This window comes from Solanum pennellii, chromosome 5, assembly GCF_001406875.1.
Source record: "Solanum pennellii chromosome 5, SPENNV200".
In the NCBI taxonomy this organism is placed as follows: domain Eukaryota; kingdom Viridiplantae; phylum Streptophyta; class Magnoliopsida; order Solanales; family Solanaceae; genus Solanum; species Solanum pennellii.
Window position 1 is genome coordinate 11,725,684 of NC_028641.1, and position 19,512 is coordinate 11,745,195.

The 19,512-nt window shown below is 32.7% G+C and overlaps 2 long non-coding RNA genes across 2 annotated transcripts in view; both read right to left on the reverse strand.

Moving 5' to 3' along the window:
• Positions 1 to 2,519, reverse strand: part of LOC107018856 — a 6,244-nt gene extending 3,725 nt beyond the window's left edge. Inside the window, exon 1 of the long non-coding RNA XR_003578198.1 lies at positions 1,739 to 2,519. This is a non-coding gene — a long non-coding RNA (uncharacterized LOC107018856). The remainder of the gene's footprint in view (positions 1 to 1,738) is intronic.
• A 15,199-nt stretch (positions 2,520 to 17,718) lies between these two features.
• LOC114077236 overlaps positions 17,719 to 19,512 on the reverse strand; it is a 4,201-nt gene continuing 2,407 nt past the window's right edge. Inside the window, exon 2 of the long non-coding RNA XR_003578281.1 lies at positions 17,719 to 18,047. This is a non-coding gene — a long non-coding RNA (uncharacterized LOC114077236). The remainder of the gene's footprint in view (positions 18,048 to 19,512) is intronic.

The window sequence follows — 19,512 nt, forward strand, 5'->3', positions numbered from 1 at the left end:
ATAAAAATAAATATATATATATATATATATATATATATATAATATGGCTATCCTTGAAAAATTAATTAAATTCAATCAAAGTGTTAGTCAATTTAATAATACATAAATAAAGAAGGAAAGGGAGGGAATGTTTGAAGTTGGGTCAATTGTCCAAATTTCACTAAATTGGGCTTTTGGTTCACCTGTCCTAATTCTAAAATTGATCACAAATGGACTTGGGCCCAAATCTTCTGAACCAGTGGAAATTCTTTTTGCTTTTGGCCCCTTTTTGTTCCTATTTGCCATGATATACATTAGATGTATATTTGATGTATATATCATGTATACTGTTGATTTTGGACTCCCAACGTTGTAATTTATTAGGATTTTGTATTTTCTGTATTTTTCTCCTGCATTAGCACGTTTTTGACCTATTTTCTATATATTCTGACTGTATACTAGTGCATACAGACGGTATATCGACCTATTTTCGACTTTTTGGGGGGCTGAAAAATTAATTTCCAGAATCATATTGTTGCTTTCAACCTGTATATCAATTTCACTAAACCAATAATGAAGCTAACTCGAGAGGAAAAAATTGAGACTAGGCTCAATTTAAAATGTAAAGGAGAGGAGAAAGAGTTCACCATGGACTCAAAAGCAGTTTCCACATGCAAAGGAAGAAAAGGAAAAGAGTTGATACATAAACTAACTTGAGATAAAAAAAAAAGAAAAAAGGGAGAGTAAATAATTTATTAGAGAATGTGAATGAGCACAAGATAGTATAAATCTACATATAATTTCACTAAGTATATCACACATACACATCGAGAATTAATGAGCTTTAAAAAGCAACTAGGAGAGCATAGTAATAATTTCAATCCAAATGAATCAATACAGTAGCTAGCAACATATATGACAAATAAACATAAAAAAACAGTAGCTAGCAATATATGCATATGACAAAGAAACATTAAAAAAAGAGTAAGATTGAGCTTTACAACACATTCAAGTTAACAAAATATATATAAATTGCATGTACACAATCATGTGAACATTTTGCCCAAGGAAAATCATTTTTTGAAAGGAGGACACATATTCTAGGGAATGAACTGAGCTACTATTTAAGACTAAGATAGAAAATGAAATAAAAGCTACAAATAATTAAAGTTGCGCTAAAGAAAAAGTTGAACAGCAAAATAAGGGACAAAAATCCTCCAAAACGCATAGATGTTTTCTGACCTACAGTTGGTCAGAACTACTTAGTCCAAATCAAATTCATTCTTTAGAATTTTAATTTATTCACAATCAAATACAAAGTAGCTCAAACTACAATTATCATCATCCACAAATGATCTACAACTATACCGCTCAAATACACATCATGGATCATATTATACAAATATGTCTTCCAAAGAAATCAACAGAATGACAAATCTAACCATCTCAGATTAACAGACAACAGAATATCAAATGCTTTAGCCTCAGGAACAAGATTTATTCAATACCTACATATATATTTGAAAGCTAAGGAGGAAGAACAAGTGAACACAACCTCCAAAGCATACAAAGGATTGACCGACTGAAACGAAGAGAACACGCCAAAAACTTATTTTCAAACAAAACAGGCTATCAGCAAAGAATTTCGAAGTGAAAATAAAGAGGAAAACATGATTGTAGCCAAGGAAAAACAAACAGAGACATGTTCAACACATAATACTCGAAATCGAAATAAAAAGTAAACAAAAGTAGACGTTACCTTTTTCCGGGCAGCTACTGATGAGCTTGTAGGGCAGCGACTTCCGACGACTCCGAGAGATTCCGATAAAAAATCGCGTTCGAAAAATGAGAACAAAACCTTTTCTTGACTCTTCCAACTAAAGTTTCCCCAATATTTTCTCTCAGTATCGCGTCCAACTCAATGCAAGCTGTTCCTTCCTCTGTTTTTTCCAACTTTTTTTTCCCCATTTTATTTCAACTTTATCTCCCGCCCATTCAAAGAAGAAGAAACTACTATTTATAGGAGAAGAACTAGGTTTAAAATGGGGGGAAATAGGGTGAGGAGTTGGAGTAATTTTCAACTCAAAATTCGAATTTTCCTTAAAAGATAAGTGTGTAGCTGGAATGAATACAAATTTCCAACGGAACTCAAAGGAAAAGTCGTCCGATTAAGGGAAAAGGATGAATATGGGCCACCTGGACGGATTCTCTAAATTGTTCTTAATACAAGAGAAGAGGACGACACACGAGAGTAAGAGAGGACGAGGCAGCGAGCTAGGCCTCACGATCTTGGCTGAGTCGCTGCTGGACTGGATTCATTTTTTGGGTTTTCTTCGCGTTGAACTGCTGGAGGAGAAGAACACGTAGATTCTGATGTCGGGTCGATTTTCAACTACATGCTATTGGTGATGTTGTTGTATGTAATGGGTTTCTATTGAATTGAATTGAAGGGCTGCTTTGGTATTTGCTTGAATTTGGGCCTGGGTTATTTGATAGAAGATTGGGGTGAAGGGTTGAGTAATTGGCTGATGTAAATTATCCCAAAATTGATATTTTGATGGGTTTAAGGTGAGGGTAGAGAAAAAGGTTGGATCTTAGAGTTTTAACAAATTTCCATATTGAGTTAAATTAACAGATTCGGCTAAATCTTAAATGAGACGAATTGATATTAATTAATTAACGAGCTTCTTAATCTTAACGAAATAAAATAGTTAACTAACATACAAACTAAATAATTTAAAGTATAAACTATCATACAACTAAACTATTTAACCAAATATTTAATAAAACTAAAATCTTTCTTTTTTTAGACGATTTTCAAATATTTATAAAATAAACTAATTATATAAAAATATATTTATTAGCAAAAACTATAAAAGCGGCCAAAATTACTTCAAATACTTTTAAAATATTTTAAACTTTATAAACTAATTATATCAAATCGTTTGGAATTTAGGAAGCTCGATATGATTAATTTATATTAGGGAGGGTCAAAATTGGGTGTCTACAGCTGTCCCTCGTTTTACTCAGATTGATGCAAGAAATTCGAGGAAATGAAATTGACCAAGCAAATTTTGACCGACCACATTATTCATCTTTAGGAATGGTATTTGGTACAGACTTTAGAAATTATGGTCGAGCCCTGAAATGGGTTTCCTACATATCTCAGGCTATATGAGAATTCAGGCTACTTGTAATTCGATAAGCTTGATTCAACGCACGATTTGAAAGAATTCTTGTAATGAATTATGAAGGGACCAAAATGCTCGAGAATAAGATTTAAGAGTGAATGTCGGAATACAATCGCATTTTCAACTTTGAGCTCGCCTACATATCCAAAAACATTAGTAATCAGGCTATTTGTAGTTCAACTCGATTGGTCGAGAAGGGAATCTTTTATGACAAGATATCCTTCGGTTGGGGAGGAGTGAAAAAAAAAATCGAGTGTAAAAATGAGGCTTGCAACCTCTTAGTCATGAATGCGGAGTTCTTCACATCCATAAGTAAAAACTTATACGGATATAATCTCCAAAGCTCTAGGTGCATTGTCACTCTGATTGGAAAGCTGCTTCCGGTGAACACCAAAAAATTTTCGGATGCGAAACTGAAACTGACAAACCTAAAGGAAAAAAAAGCCCACGTTCCTTCTAATAGGGGTGTGGTTTGATTGTGGTGGAAGTCGCTCCTCTGCTCGCGTGCCTAGAGTTTGACACTCCTCTTTGGACTATGTCCTAGTTCGCTGCTAAGAAAAAGTTTCACATTGTGCTGCATCCTTTTTGATGTCTTCCGCACTATGGTTTGATTTGAGAATTCATCCTCTTGGACGCTCTCGACAAAGATTGAAACAACTTGTTAGTAGAAAATGTAACAGGAAAAATGGTAGTATCTTTTACGATGTTTTTCAGATATTCTTGAGGTGGAAGATGTTTGTTCATTATATGTCGCTTTCGAACACAGTATGTCCATTACAACTCATGATTTTCTGAGAATTTGGAGATGTCATTGCTTGTTTTTTGCATGCCAAACTCTGGTGATATGTGCAACGAGCTAGATGGTTCAGTGATTATCCAATTGTAATGCGGTGGATAGATCGATAGTGTTCCAACTGTAACGAGGTGAATGACTCGATAATATTTCATCTTTAATAAGGTGGATGCTCGATAATATTCCATCTGTAACGAGGTGGATGTCTCGATAATAGTCCAACTACAATGAACTGGATGACTTGATAATATTCCATTTGTAACGAGGTGGATGTTCGATAATATTCCAACTGTAACGAGGTGGATGCTCGATAATATTCCATCTATAAGGGTGGATGGCTCGATAATATTCAATCTGTAACGAGGTGGATGACTCGATAATATTCTATCTGTAACAAGGTGGATGTCTCGATAATAGTCCATTTGTAACGAGGTGGATGGCTCAATAATATTTCAACTGTAACGAGGTGGATGACTCGATAATATTCCGACTATAACGAGGTGGATGCTCGATAATATTCCATATGAAACGAGGTGGATGATCAATAATATTTCCACTGTAACGTGGTGGATGCTCGATAATATTCAAATATAATTCAAAAATAGGAACCTGAAATGGAAAAACAAATATACGAACCACTTATGGGGTGGATCACCTAACAAAACCATATGTTAAAGTCTTTGATTGAGCAATCAAAACACATAATCCACTTATTGGGTGGATAACCAACGAATTGGAATTTTGTCTCTAACATTGTCACAAAACACGTATACCTAAATTGCTACGCGATAAACATACTTAAAAAAACTAAATTGACGTATATGCACATCCCAACTACGATTCTCTCTTTAAAAGACAAAATTATCGAGGTGAATGACTTAATTCCTTCACATGAAAATTAAAGTCACTTTCATCCTCCTTGACAAACTTAACAAGATTTGAGTTTGTTGCAGTCATTTTCAATCATTATCGAAAAATTGTAACGATTCGATAACTTTGACTGTCATGGAGATATTGCATCACCAACATCTTTCTGATGTGATGGACTTGTTGATTTTCGCTTGCAACACTTCTAAGATAGTGTCACTTTTGATCATCTTCATATTTGATGTTGATTTCATATATGATTCTGACATTGCAATACTATCACCTGCAAAGCTTGACACCAAATGTTAATACTGACGATGAAGTAAAGATTAAAAGTAAAGTTGAAGAATTAGATTAAGTCATTTGACTTATCGAGATTAGGCTATGATAAGCCTAATTGTAACTTTGATCATGATTCGTAAGTAGAGATCATCCAACACTTTATTTTTTACAACTTTGAAATAATCTATTAGTGTTTGGCTTTCATATTCCTGCAACATAAAAATAAACTTGTTTATAAATCACTTGAGACAACATAATGAAATGAAGATAAAATGAGGCGGAAAGTATTCTAGTTATGTTAATAAGGCCACGAGAGGCGTAAATGATGTCTTTTCCACGCTTGACAACTTTGCCATTGCCATTTTTGTGACTTCGTTGTTCCTGCATTCAAAGAAAAATTCTTAGATTGAAAGACTGATTTGTGTTGGTCTTGTATCCATGCTCCTTCTTGCAGTTGGCTTACACGCTCGTCTGTCCTTTGTAAGACAGTTTTGATGGAATTTTTTTGGACACTCCTCAAAAAATTTGTCCTGGTCTAAAATATAGTAGATCTCTCACAACATGCTTTGTTAATTCTGAGGTTGCTCATTCTGGAATTTTGAGGCCCATTTTCAAAATTATGTCCCAGTTTGCCTCAATAATAATAAGTATAAGACTATTAACAAATGACATTTTTGTGTGGAATTTTAGAGATCATCTCAAAAAATTTATCCAATTGCATATTTCAACATAATTTCCAACTTGATTCTCCATAAAATGTCATCTTGTGTAATTTTAAGATCCACCCCAAAAATCTACCCAGTTGCATTTTGATATTTCAGTCTTGACTTGTTGAAGAAGTCGATCTTCGAATGAATTTTTAAGATCCTCTCAAAAATTCTGCCTCAGTTTTCATTATAAAAAGAAATGAAAATCTTGCTAGAAATATGACCGAGCCGTTGTGGTGCCTACGTATCCCGTTGAAGCAGGAATCAGGTCATACATAGTTCCCCTCAATGATTAATAGGAAATTTTAATAAAGAAACGACCGAGGACGACACAGACCGCCCACATATCTCATTCTTGAGAATTCAGGTCGAACGTATTTCATTACAAAGAATGTGCGACAAAATGGAAACAAAGAGATCAAATATGCTTTTTCAAAGAAAGATAACAACAACTTCATATGCAGTATTTTGACCAATGTTGTGCATACTTCTTTTCAACCTTTGATGACGAACATCTTTAAATGCCTCAGTTTAGAAATGTCTTGTACTCACTCTTAAGCATCCAATATGTTATCCCTCGAGGTGGTTTCCTCAATATTGATCAAATTGTTGTTGATCATGTTTTGCATCTTGTGCTTCAGGGTTGAACAATTCTGTGTATCGTGTCCAACTTTCCTGAATGATAAGCACATCTATGGTCAGCCCTGTCAAATTTTCCCAAAGAATTGACTAGTCTTCCTTCTATAGGATAGAGCATACCAGTTGCTTTCAACCTTTCATAAAGTTAAGTTTGAGGTTCCCTTAACGGTGTAAATACTTTAGGAGTCTTCCTAAAGTTTGGACGGGAATTTTTTTTCTAATTGACATTATGGTTTTGATATTTCCTTTGGGAAGTTGACCACATGTGGGTAGTCGTAACCATACCTACCTCGATTAATTTTTGTCCCATCATACACAACATTTTTTCATAGTACTTAGACTCTTGAATTTGAATGAACATTTCAGTGATCTCACGTTCGGACATGGGAGGTTGAACTCTTGTGACCTCTTTTCTCCAACGAAGAGCGTACTCTCGATAATTTTTTTGTAGACTTGTGTTTGATATTCTCCAAGTAGTAGCGATCTAGGGCAGCTTCTACGTTATGTCCAAATCTTTCCGTGAAATCCTTTGCGAGTGGATTCTAACTTGTCCATTGTTTCAGTTCTTGTGATGTAAGCTACTCCAGAGCTTCTCCACTTAGATTTGACTGAAGACGCATCAACAATGCTTCATTTTTGCCGACTCCCATGAGTTGATCACAATAAACTCTCGGATGTGCTAGAGGATTTCAAATTCCATTAAAAGAGACGAACTTTGACACTTTGAACCCTTTCGGAAGGTCCAAATTCGGTTGAATGCATAAATTTTCATAATTCAGCCCCACCTCTTTTAAAGCATAATCAAGTTCTCTTATCACTTTTGCAATCACTTCCTTCATGATCTGCTTAGTTTTTTCCTCTTTGTCCATCCACTCCTTCTCCTTCTCTTTGTAGTGATCAAGTTCGGAATAGGTAGTGTAGTGAAGATGCGGCTTAGTTTGGACTGGGATATCAAAAGTGACTTTCGGAGGTAAGGGTTTAGAGTTTTGTGGATTTTGAGTGTCTTTTGCAGGCGTGTGGTACACTTTTGAGGATGTTTGATGGTTGCTGACATTTGATCTCTAAAATGGAAGGAGTATATGAGAGTTATTTGCATTTTGGTTTTGAAGAAGAGGAAAAAAATGAGAATTGGGATTCGGGCTTTTAAGAGGAGGAGTTGTTTGGTATGAAGTGTTGGTCTGATGAATATTTGGGTAGTTAAGTTGATAGTTGAGGGATTTTGAGCATTGCTAGAGGGTGGGTTATTCTGGACATGTTCTAAATTTGAATTTAGAGGAGGAAAATAGAGTGGAAGCCTTCCATTGCCTTGAATGTTGACATCAACAGTCGAAATTGACAAATTTTGTTTTTTCTGGGGCTCAACCCTTAACTCAGCAATCTGTAGCATCAAGTGTGAAATTAACTCATTTTGTTCAATGGCAAGTGGTTGAACTATAACAACTTCAGTCAGGCTGGTATTCTTATTATTCTGCGTCATTTTTTCTTCTCTCTTTCAATAAATTTCAATTGGAAAAGTAATCTTTGAGAACTTTGAATGTTCAACAATCAACACAAATAGTTTTGAGTACCTGACAAAGAAAAATAACTCAAACGATAGATGTATTAGTTTGTTTAGGTAATAGGTAATACAAGATATCACACACAAAGTTGCAAGCACACAAGAGTCGCTTCATTTGAAGATAAACTAGCCCACAAATATATGAGATGACTAAAGAGACAGAAATTTGTCTATTTAATTTTAGAATAGTGAATCGAGAACGTTGACTTGTATTGAGTCAAAATACCTTTGTATCTTTCATAGTAGTACTTGTGAATTTCCATCGATATGTAACCCTAATTTTTTTAAAAGAGTTGAAAAGATAGAATTTCTCAAAAAAAAAATAAGGAATTGAACCTTGAAAGGCTCCCTACGTATCTCACAAAAGAAATTCAGGTTTTACCTAGTTTGACCAACTTGAATCTCTTGTTGAGTTGAGACGATGAATCTTTTTTATGATATGAGAGAGTGATATTTGAAATAAAATGAAGCTCGAATTTTGTTGAGAAACTAAAGACTCGAAGAATATTTGGACCCATTTTGATAGTGACTCAATTTTTGTGCTTAGGGCTTCTAAAAAGCATTTGAATAAGAATGAGCTATAATATCTCCAAATAAAGCAATATATTCATATAAGCAGTTATAACACATAAACAGTTATTACACGATCTAAACAGATACGTGAATCTTTTGTGCCCAAGAGTAGGCCTAGTGATTTGAATGACATATACGTCTTTTGAACCATTTCATTGTCCCAAAATCTAAATTTTTCTATTACTTTTAATATTTTATTTTCATAACACTTTCTATCCTTAGTTGTAATTTGGAAAAATTATTGAAAATTCATTTTTAGTCAAATCGCCGGTTAACCGCGAGTTAGCGGGCATTTCTAGGGCCTAACACCTTCTCGGAATGTACATTTGAACTTTGGACCCTTTTTTCAATTGATTTTATCTATTTCAATCTTTTGAAAAGAAGTATAAGTTTTTCTTGATTTTTATTAAAAATTAAGTGGTGACTCTGTTGATTTAAAAAATTATTTTCTCTTAAATCATAAGATAAATTAATTTTTCGTAACATAGTCATTTTTATTTTTTATTCATTTTCGAGTAAAACAGAAATGACGACTCTGTTAAGAACTAATTAAGTTCTAACACACATGAAATTTTGACTGTTTGACTAAGTGTTATTAATTGCTAAAATGATTAGATGTGCTTAATATGTTGAAATTGATTACTGTCATTGCATTTCATGATATCTTCCGATATGTATGTATAGTATATTAAAGGACAGTTTCTAGAACCGTAGCCAGAATTTTTTATACTCAACCCTTTTCCAAAATGATGGATAATTTATTGGTTCGTCATACGTCTAATAGTTGTTGTGAATTCCAGCCCAATTTGTCCACTTGGGTTCCTGGTTTTTTTTCAAAAGTCACTCCTAGTCAACTAGCGCAGAGTCGAACCAAAATCCCAAAAATTTAGGAGCATTTGAATTAAGATGACCCAACACCCAAGGCATGTTGAACCCATTAGATAGACCACAATAAGTCCAAAATCGCTCACAGCCTAAACGTACGCTCATACCTATGTGTTTACATTTGAAGGATGTATACATTGTTTGAAAAACCATTGTCTCATGGAGTAAGGATTAGATTATAGTTTTCTTAGTTGGGTCATTTTTATATTCTTTTTAGATATTCGCTAAGTCGATTATACCACATGCGTCCTGATTGTTTCAATCCATATAAAGATATTTGAAGTTTTATCGAACAACTTTCTCAGGAATCTTTATATATTTCAGGCATTTTTAATCCATTAGGAATTTTCATAAAAATGTTGTTGTCTAGTGAGCCATATAAATAGGTTGTAACGACATCCATTCGATGCATTTCAAATTTTTTATGAACTGACAAATTTATAAGATACCTGAACATGATTGCATCCACCACAGGAGAATATGTCTCCATATAATCAATATCAGGTCTTTGTGAAAATTCTTGTGCCACTAGTCATGCCTTATATATTACGACTTTATTTTTCTCATTTCGTTTTTTCACAAAAACCCATTTGTACCCCACTAGATTTATACCTTCAGGTGTTTGGACTATCGGTCCGACTTTGCGTTTTTCAAATGAACCTAATTCAACTTGAATTGCATCTGTCCATTTTGGTCAATCATTTCTCTATCTACATTCCTCAACTGATTTTGATTCAAGATCCTCATTTTGTTTCGTTATTTCTATAGCAACCTTATAAGCAAAAACATTGTTGACAATTATATCATTTTGGTTCTATATTTTTCTTGATGAGACATAGTTTATTGAGATTTCTTCATTATTTTCAGGCGCATGAACCTCTTCCAAGGTTTCATCAATTATTATGTCTCTTTGCTCTTCTTGAGCAGTTTCTTTCATATTATGACCATCTTAATCGTTAGCTCTTTTTTTTCGAGGATTTTTATCTTTGGAACCGATTGGTCTACCACATTTTAAGTGTGGTTTAGACTTATTTGTATTAACTAATTGTATTATCGGGACATCAACTCGAAGTGGAGCAGTAGCAGCTAGAATATGAGATTTAGTAACTCTTGATAGGTCAGTGAATGCATTTGGCAGTTGATTTACAATATTTTGCAAATGAATTATCTTTTGAACCTCTTGTTTACATTTATTTGTACGAGGATCTAAATGAGATAGTGATAATGCATTCCAATCTATTTCCTTTCTCAGCTGCTTATTTTCTCCCCCTAATGCTGGGCATATTGATTCATCAAATGACAATCAACAAATCTTGTCGTAAAAGTCATAGGTTCCAAATATTTTATAATCGAAGGAGATTCATACCCAACATATATACCCAACCTTCTTTGGGGACCCATCTTTGTATATTGTGTTAGAGCAATTGGAACATATACCGCGCATCCAAATATTCTTAGATGGGAAATGTTTGGCTCTTGACCAAAAGCCAACTGTAATGGGGAGATTTTATGATAACTTGTCTGTTTGATCCACACAAGACTTGTTGCATGTAAAATAGCTTGACCCCATAATGAAATGGGAATCTTTGTTCTCATAAGCATTGTCTAGAAATTAATTGAAGACGTTTAATCAGTGATTCTGCTTTATCATTTTGAGTATAAGCATGAGTAACTGGATGCTCAACTGTTAACCCAGTTGATATACAATAATCATTAAAATCTTGGGATGTAAATTAACCAGCATTATCAAGACGAATTTTCTTTAATTATATAATCTGGAAATTGTGCTCTTAACTTTATTATCTGAGCGAGTAACCTCGCAAATGCTACATTACGCATTGATAATAAGCACACATGTGATCATCTTGTAGATACATCTATTAAAACCATATAATATTTAAATGGTCCACATGATGGGTGAATGGACCCACATATATCACCCTATATACGTTCCAGGAATGATGGAGATTCAATTCCCACTTTGATTACTGATGATCTAGTAATCAATTTACCTTGAGAACATGCAGCACAAGAGAATTCCTTACATTGAAGAATTGTGTGGTTCTTCGAAGAGTGTCCATGTGAACTCTCAATTATTTTGCGCACCATATTAGAATCGAAATGGCCCAACCGGTCATGCCTAATAATAAAATTATTTGATTTAGTAAATATTTTGTTTACTATGGCATGTGTTTCAACCATGCTAATACTTGTGTAGTATAAGCCAGATGAAAGAGCTGGTAACTTTTCAAGTACAAACTTCTTACCTGACATCATTATAGTAACATAAAGATATTCATTCGTTTCATCACTTGTAGTCTCAATATGATAGTTATTTTGACGAATGTCTTTGAAATTTAATAAGTTTCTTTGAGACTTACTACAATACAATGCTTCATTGATTATCAAATTTGTTCCTCCGATAAGTACAAAGTTAGCTTTTCCGGAGTCTTCAATTAGTTTTGTACTACCAGATATTGTATTAACATAAGATTCTTTCATAATAAAGTAAAGAAATATTTCTTATCTCTTAAAATTTCATGTGTTGTGACACTGTCTACAAGGCATATATCATCATAATCGATTTTGGATTCAACTAATGACTTGGGAATTTCCATATTCTTCATAAAAATAAAAGATATTATAAGAACATAAAAAACTAACAACATAAGAACCTTTAAGAAAATTATACTAAAAATATAGAAATTAATAAGACTTAATGCCTTAAGAAAAACATTTAAGAAGAACAACATAGTAGTAAACATAATAGAAAATAAGTATTATTTTTCATAATTTTATCCCAGTTAGACGACGAGTTCTTAAATCAATATTCTCATAAAAATCTTCAGCTCCCAAATGAGTAATATTTGGGAGGTCTTCAAAATCGTCATCTTTATAAGCAAGATTTGCCTCAATATCATCATATTTATTTGAGGGAGCTGCTTCATTATCATCATTCCAAAAGTTCAAGTTCACCTCCACATTATTGTTTTTTCTTTTGAGAGAGACTTGATAAAGTTTCACAAATAATCAGGCGTATGACGTTCACGTGCCCAATGACCTTTCATGTTACATTTGTGACAAATATTGATTCTTTCCCGAGAAAGATTGTTTTGAGAAAATTTGTTATTCTCATGTCTATTTCCACCATAATGACGATAATTATTTCGTTCTCTACCACGTCCACGTCCTTGTCCATGGCCACGACCACGATCACGACCACGATATTATTTTTTCTTAATTCAGACTGATTATGTGTTGCTACAACATTCGCTTCAGGGAATGGAGTAGACCCAGTGGGACGAGCTTCATGATTTTTCATCAACAAAGTATTATTTTGCTCAGCCACAAGTAGGGATGTAATTAATTCAGAATATTCTTAAACCCCTTTTCACGGTATTGTTGTTGTAACAACACATTTGAAGCGTGAAAAGTGGAAAAAAATTTCTCAAGTAAGTCATCATCAGTGATGGTATCTCCACATAATTTTAATATATGGAACTTACTTTATGAATAGCAGAATTATACTCTGTTACTGTTTTAAAATCTTGAAATCGAAGGTGTATCCACTCATATCGAGCTTTTGGTAACGCCGTAAGTTTTAGGTGGTGATACCGATCCTTCAAATTAATCCATAATTGAAGAGGGTCTTTCACAGTTAAGTATTCAGTTTTCAATCCCTCATGAAGATGATGTGGAAGAAAAATCATGGTCTTCGCTTTATCCTGACTTAATGCTTTATTTTTTGTTTAATAGTATCACCAAGACCTTTAGCGTCAAAGTGGATTTCAGCATCAAGAACCCATGACAAATAATTCTTTCCGGTGATATCAAGTGCCACAAACTCAAGTTTTGATAAATTTGACATGATACACACTAAAAGAGAAAATTAGAAATATCCAAGATAGTTTGTATTAAAATCTTTTGAAACAAATAAGTTAAAGTAGATTCACAAGGTATATTCCTATAAGAAAAATAACATAAATTTCTCTTTATTAGCTAACAATAACAATAATACATCACATGTAAACTTGATGCGAAATTATGCGAAATTAATATATCATGGATATCTAGTTAATTTTCCTTTTATAATAATATTTATTTCCAACTTTATATTATAACCCAACCAGTATATATTATGATGAGGTTTGTTTGTGGATCTATAATTTTATAGAGCTTACTTGTTGATCTTAAAAAGAAACATTAAGTTGATACATTCTCGATTTGGTGCAAGAACATATATTTAAGAATGGAGAAAGTGACATTAATAATAATAATAATAATAATATGTTATAGATCCATTGAACAAGTGGATAGTTCATAAAGTTGGTACATGAACAACCATCCATATTCACTAGGTTTCATGAACCTTTATGGATAAGAATGTATCTATTTATTATGATACTTAATATGATGACTTTTGGAGTGATTCTCACTCTATAAACAGGGTTGTTCATTCACTATTGTATGATATACAGATGAGACTTACATACACTTGAATTAGAAGAAAATTCCTCTTCTTCTATCTACTTTTCTTGTCTTATTCTCTTTATGATTATATTCTTATGAGCTTGATTTTATAACACGTTATTAGCACGAGTCTCTAGCCAATTGAGAGTGAGTTTTAGTTTTCTTTAACTCATGTTTTGATTGATCTCGTTATGAGAATCAAAGTATTATTTGCATAAAATCAGGTTTGTATTTTCTAAAATATTTTTATGATTTAGAATAAAATAGTATTCAGTTACTAACAATTATCAGGAACCAAAGACATATACTACTATAAAATGAATATGACAGGCTATACAAAATTTCTTAAATAGAAGAAGGTACAAAATTTTAATAGCATGAGTTTGAATATTATTTTGATTGTTTTGAAAGACTCAAAGGGTGAGTCATGTTGTACTTCAGTCTATTATACCGTTGGTTAAGGGTAAGACGATGGGTTCAAGTCTCATCGCACCAAAAAGGGTAAAACATCAGGTTAAGTCCAGATGCACATAATGAAAATTATTTGAGGATAAGACGATAGATTCAAATTCTATCGCACCAACAGGGTAAGACATCAATTTTGATGCACTGTGATAATAATATATGGATAAGACATTGAGTTTGAGTCTTAATGCACCATAATGGTGATAAAATGATGATTAAGGCAAAAATAATATATTTTTTATGAAATGTCTTGAAATTCATCATATTGAATTTGCTCCATTCCTTGAAAAGAATGTGGTAGCTAAATGTGATAACTCTGAAATCCGCCAGTTCACTTGCTCCATTCAATCATATGAATGTGGTAGCAGTGAATGATTAGTCTGAAAGATGACAAATAATTAATGATATGAATAAGGGCGTGGAGGGACAGAATTATAATAGTCATCATTGTGGTAATGATAAAAGGAAGAACACTATGAGTTCTTCAAATAGTCCTTCAAAATGTGAAGGCAATTTTTATTATCAAAATGGTATGAAAGGTCATTAGACTTGTGAATGTTGTCGACCTAATAATTTGAAAAGTTTATAAATCCTCCATCAAAAGACAAGAAGATAAAGTGATGGTACACTTGATCCTTCAAAGTGATGTTGAGGTGTATCATGGAAATATGATGAATTTTAAAGTCATGACAATGTGCTTATAATGCAAATTTATGAAGTACATATAAATGATTAGTCCATTCCTTGAAGAGAATGTGACTTGTGATGAGTATCGTGCATGCTCGACCATTCTATAAGAGAATGGGTCTAGATGTGATAAAAAAATCATTATGGATTTGATATATGCCACAACTCACCTCTATGGAAGGTTTGAGAGGAAATAAATTTTATTTGACAGAAATGGCTAATCGTATTGTATGTTTATACGTCACTATGGTATGTTTATTATGAACTACCGAAACGGAAAAAGAAAGAAATAGTTCTTGCCTATAAGAGTTGTGGTCATTATTGTGTGCCGATACAAATTTGTCATTGGTTGTGTACCTATGGTACAACAAAAGAAAAGCAAGAAACATGTCTTGCTCGTAATAATTTTAACCATGACAATAATGATATAATTTCTCCTTGAGGAGATGTTCACCATATGGATGGTGTCATGGAACATGTGATAGTACACAAAATTAATTGCAAGCTCTAATGAGTTGTGCTATTATCAGAAGAATAATATTGGGGTTGTAGTAAGTCTCAAAAGAAAATTTTTAAGTTTCGAATGAATTGAAAATAAATATTGAGACTATAAATCACTACAATCGAAGAGGGTTTTAAATATTTATGTAAAAGATTACCCCACTTTTTCTCTTGTTTGTTCCATACAAACATGTACATGCTGATGAAATCATATGTAAAAGTAAATTATAAGTGTACTAAAATAAAGATCAGTTGGCATGACTGGTTGACCATTCCAATTAAATGTGATGCAAACGTAATTGAGAATTCAGGTGATTTCTATGATGAAGAAATAAAGATTTTTCAAGAATTCTCTTGTGTTGCTTGTTCTCTTGATAAAATGATCATTGTACCAGCTAAGGTTGGGATTGTAATCCCCTAAAATTTTTGGATCATATAAAAGGGTGAATATGGGTCAGTTCACCTGCCATGTCGACATTTGCAACTATATGATCGATGCATCTATGCGATGGTCACATGTTTTTTTGTTGTCAACTTACAATTGGTTTTGTAAGGTTGTTTGCTCGAATTGTTAAAATTGAGAGCACAGTTCCAAACTATGAAATTATATTAATAATGCTGGTTGATTTAGCAGAAATTGTATGCCTCCAATTATAGCTAAATCATGGTTATGAGAACAAAACTCCCAAATAAGATTTGGTATGAGATAATTTTATTTAACATGTAGCAACACATGTATGCATCAAACGAACAAGGTTTTCCCATCAAAATTGGTTCAGGGTCAGGAACCATATAATTTTCATCTATAATGCTGAATGTGCGGTTATGATTTTAATTGTTCCACCACGCACAAAGATTAACTTCCAAATAAGGTTGGAATGAATATTAGATTTTCTAACAATAGGGGAAGAGATGATTGACAGCTGAAAATTATGTGTAAGGTTAATTATGAATTATCTAGATCCTCGTTAAATAAATATGTGAACTTAAAGTTCAAGGGATAATTCAGTTGCATAATGTTGCAAATCAGTTGTCAGATGAATGCACTGACCCTATGATATAATTCAGCTGCAAATGCTCCAATGTGAAGTCCTTGAAGGACAGAGTCTATGATACGCCGGAAGCGTAATAGACCAATCGATTCCAAATATAAAATTCCTTGAAGAAGGAAGGAGGAAATGATTAATATGGTCATGATAATGAGGCAAGTGCTATAAAAGAGCACATTGACATAACACTTCATAATATCTTGAAAAAGGTTCAAGTACCAGAAAAATGAAGAAAAATGAAGAGATCTCGATAAGTTATGTCTTGTTGGAATCGATATCAAATAACCGTCGACGGTATCTTTGATATGAGGTAGCGCTCAATGATATAAATTGTGACGAGGATCTTGAATTCAAATTTGTCATATAGTGTGGACAGATAAATGGTTGGCCAAGTAAAATGCACAATTCAAGTATATTTTGTTTCACTTAGAAAAGTGACATTTTGGACTGGTAGTCCATAAATCAAGGTATAATGTCAATGGGGGTACATATAAATTATTATGCGATAGTATAACCATAAGATATCAAATACGGTTTATGCCTTGGGGCATAAAAGTTTATCGCAAAAAAATTCTGACATTATTGGATATGTTTTCTCTTTTGGTGGATGCCATGAGGTTTGTTTTGATCTGGTATGTTTTCTCTTTTGGTGGATGCAATAAGGTTTGTTTGATCTGGCAACATATGAAAAACTTGAATGCATGTAATGAATAATTGTAATGTCTAGCTTTATATGAAAATCCTTGAAACAATCGAGGTGTGTGAAGCATATAAGAGTTTATAAGAAACTTTTTCAATAAAGCTTCAAAAATCCTTATATGGATTGAAATAGTCAAGGAAGAAAAAGGGTACAAAAGAATGGCCCTAATTGTCCTTGTATTTTTATGAAAAGGTCTTGGTAAGATAAAATTTTATCTTGACCTACAGATTGATAATTTGACAAATGAAATATTTGTCTAACAATGCACATACACTGAAAAGTTTTGATGCAATTTTATATGGATAAATCGCATTCATTGAGTACCCCAATGATTATGAGATCACTTGACATAAATGATAATTCAGTTTGATCTCAAAAGAAGGATGAAGATTTATTTGTAATGAAACTCTATATCTTGGTGCAATCAGGGCACTAGTGGATCTTACTAACAATATTTGACCAGATATTTGTTTTGCAGTAAATTTACTAGCAAGATTCAATTTCTCGCCGATAAAAGGACATTGAAATAGTGTTGAGCACATGATTGAATATCCTCAAAGGACCATAGTTGTGGGTTTATCCAATTCCGAGGAATCCAAGACAAAATTGATTGTTTATGCAGATGCAAAATATATATCTGATCCGCATAAAGCACGATCTCAAACACGCTATTTATTTTCATGTGGAGGCACAATAATAACCTGGCAATCAATAAAGCAAATGTTGCTACACAGAAATAAAAGCCCTCCATGAAACAAGTCGAAAGTGCGTCTGGTTGAGATAAATGACACACTATATTCAAAAAAATATGTGATTTTTCATTGAAAAAGAATATAACAACCACAATGTACGAAGATTGGAGACATCATCACAAGAAATTAAGTGATGTTTTAATCAGGGGGAGTATAATACGTGTTGCACTCTTTTTCCCTTGACCGAAGTTTTTTTCCCACTGGGTTTTCCTGGCAAGATTTTTAATGAGGCAACAAGTAGTGCGTATCAAAAGATATGTTTACTCTTTTTCCTTCACTAGAATTTTTTCCAGGGTTTTTCCTAGTAATGTTTTAACGAGGCACATTATCTATGGACATCTAAGGGGGAGTGTTATAAATCCATTGAATGAGTGGATAGTCCATAAAGTTGGTACATGAACAACCATTCATACTCACTAGGTTTCATGAACCTTTTTGGATAAGAATGTATCTATTTATTATGATACTTAATATGGTGACTTTTGGAGTGATTTCTCACTCTATAAATAGGGTTGTTCATTCACTATTGTATGATATACAGATGAGACTTACATACACTTGAATAAGAAGAAAATTCCTCTTCTTCTATCTAGTTCTCTTGTCTTCTTATCTTTATGATTATATTCTTATGAGCTTGATAATAATAATAATAATAATAATAATAATAATTAAAGAAAAAAATAAAAGAAACAGAGAGAACAATTCCAAAGTTATATAAAACTTGTGGAAAGAAAGACAATTGTTTTTTTCTAAAGTTCTCAAGTGCTTTAACAAGAATTTCCAGGCATCATATAATTTCGTGTTAGTTTTGGTTGTTAAATGAAACTTTTATAATTATATTATTCATCTTTAAAAACACCAACATCTCATTAGACAGAAAATTAAATTGCAAGCTATACTATAAATGAATTTATTTAGATATATGATTTATGTTTCATTGTACCTGAGATAAAAATTTAATTTATCCGGAAGAAGTTAGAGTTTCGTATGGATAACATGTTATTAAAATAAAATATTAAAAGTAAACGAAAAATGAAGAGAAAAATAGTAGCACTAGAAAGGAAGGAGGCAGGAAAGTAATTCCTTTAATGATATGTCTTTTTGCATTGAGTGAACATATCCTTTAATTCCTTTTATAAGAAGAAAATTACTTGGAGTACTAATATTGCTACATTACATGTGGGTCCCGTGGACATCCACATCATCCATTTATTTACAACAGAAAGTTCTTTTTTTCATTTTTATTTACTTACCATCATTGTCATTTTTAATTAATTTCTTTTAGGGAAAATGAACTGAAGGGGATTATTCTAAGAAAGTAAATTAGGTGTTAACAAAACCAATAAAACAAAGTAGTAAAATATATGAAACATGTATATATATATATATATATATATATATATATATATATATA